Source organism: Apaloderma vittatum, unplaced genomic scaffold (assembly GCF_000703405.1).
Source record: "Apaloderma vittatum isolate BGI_N311 unplaced genomic scaffold, ASM70340v1 scaffold6733, whole genome shotgun sequence".
Taxonomy (NCBI): domain Eukaryota; kingdom Metazoa; phylum Chordata; class Aves; order Trogoniformes; family Trogonidae; genus Apaloderma; species Apaloderma vittatum.
In genome coordinates, this window is record NW_009706314.1 from 1 (window position 1) to 2,158 (window position 2,158).

General features: G+C 49.7%; 1 pseudogene; it reads right to left on the reverse strand.

Moving 5' to 3' along the window:
* Window positions 1-1,391: 1,391 nt before the first annotated feature.
* LOC104271138 lies at window positions 1,392-2,155 on the reverse strand (annotated as a pseudogene).
* Window positions 2,156-2,158: the final 3 nt, after the last annotated feature.

Genomic DNA, 2,158 nt, shown 5'->3' on the forward strand with positions numbered 1-2,158 from the left:
AGACGGGGCACGGACAGCGCCCCAGGAATTCAGCTGCCCTGAGGATGACGTGTCACCAGCCTCTGCTGGGCCACTGATGCTTCCTGAGGTCAATAAATGTTGATGATTTCCACCCAGTCCTCAACCGTGCCTGGTTTATGTCAGGAGAGGGGGGAAGGGTGCAGAAATTGGAGGAAGGACCCTGAAGGTGCGCTGGCCACAGATCTTCCCCTCTGCTCAATCCCGTGGCCGGGGCCAGTCCCAGAGGAACTCGAGCCTGTCTGGCACCGCGGGCCCTGGGGAGAGCCCAGCCGGCTCTGCCTAGTCCCCTGCTCCTCTAGCACATCCCTGGGAACAACGTCCAGGCACTGGCAACGTGCACTGGCAGCCCCAAATGATTTTTAAGATGGATTGGTGGGGTTAATGCTACTCGTTCTTCAGTTACAGAAAACATTCTGAATAACCTGTCTACGTGGGGGAAAGTCCTTCCAAATGAGTCTGTGACATTTGCGTAGTCCTGTACTGGAGGATTTCTCATCCCTTGTAGCTAATTCCGACTCGTGGTCCTACGCCGCAGATGTGCCAGGTGTTGTACCCGTGTTCCTCGCACAAGTGGAGTTGCTGAAAATCATGCAAGAAGTTGGTGCTGCTCATGGGGGAAGAATGAGGGGAGGAACTAAAAAAAAAATTGAGACTCTCGTTGAAGTATTGGCCAGACTGAATTAGTAGCTTTGCTGTTCACTTCATTGGCCCTGGTGTTGGTTTTGATGCTGCTGAGCCTGCAAAGAATAGCCACCAGAGGGTCTCAAACACAAGACGTGAATCAGCTGAAGTCTGAAATTACACTTGGGGGATCAAACATTAGGAATGCAAATCAGGACGAAGAACTTGCAGAAATGCAGAAAGGCTGTGCTTGCTTTCTACTTACAGTGCTTCCAAAGAGGAGATTAAAGTATTCCTTTTTTTTTTTTCCTTTTTTTTTCTTCCCTGATGGAAATAAAACCAAATGACAGCAACCTATCTCTTGTTTTGTTGACCTCACCAAAGCTTTTGACACTGTGAGCAGAAAAGGCCTGTGGCAGATCTTGTAAGACTGACAAACATGAAAGGAGGATTTTAGAAAGATTAGCAGATGATTGTATTTAAGCAGAGGCAAAGATTAATTACACGGATTGTTAGCTATTCTTTGATAATAGATTGAGAATTGTAGAAACTCATTAGAGCAGTTCAAGACCAGTTGATACCAGCTCCACAGTTTGGATGGAAGCCGGAAGACGACTGAGTCTGCGCAAGGACCTAAAGGTGAAAAGTGCATAGTGAGGAAGACTGCGAGCCTTCCTCCAGAAGACCCTTGACGACCGCCACCAGGAGGCACTGCGCAAGCGTGGACAGGAGGAGATTATGGAAATAACTCATTTTAATATGAAGCGGGACAGGTTATGCATATGTATAGGCTTATTGTGAAATTTTATGAATATGAATATTGCTTCACAAGAGCATAAATTCATCAATTTCTTGAGAGCATCCTTGAGCTCCTGGTTCCTCAGGCTGTAGATGAGGGGGTTCACTGCTGGAGGCACCACCGAGTACAGAACTGACACCACCAGGTCAAGGGATGGGGAGGACATGGAGGGGGGCTTCAGGTGGGCAAACATGCCAGTGGTCACAAACAGGGAGACCACGGCCAGGTGAGGGAGGCACGTGGAGAAGGCTTTGTGCCGTCCCTGCTGCGAGGGGATCCTCAGCACGACCCTGAAGATCCCAACATAGGACACCACCATGAAAACAAAACACCCATATCCTATACAGACACTACAAGAAGCCCAACTTCCCTGAGGTAGTCTGTATGTGAGCAGGAGAGCTTGAGGATGTGTGAGAGTTCACAGAACTGTCCCACAGCATTGCCCTGGCAGAGGGGCACTGAAAATGTATTGGCCGTGTGCAGGAGAGCATTGAGAAACCCACTGGCCCAGGCAGCTGCTGCCATGTGGGCACAAGCTCTGCTGCCCAGGAGGGTCCCATAGTGCAGGGGCTGACAGATGGCCGTGACAGTGAGGAGGAAATACTCTGCTGATACCAAGAAGAAAAAGAAAAAGAGCTGGGTAGCACATCCTAGGTAGGAGATGGTCGTATTGTCTGTGAGGGCATTGGCCATGGCTTTGGGGACAGTGGTGGAGAT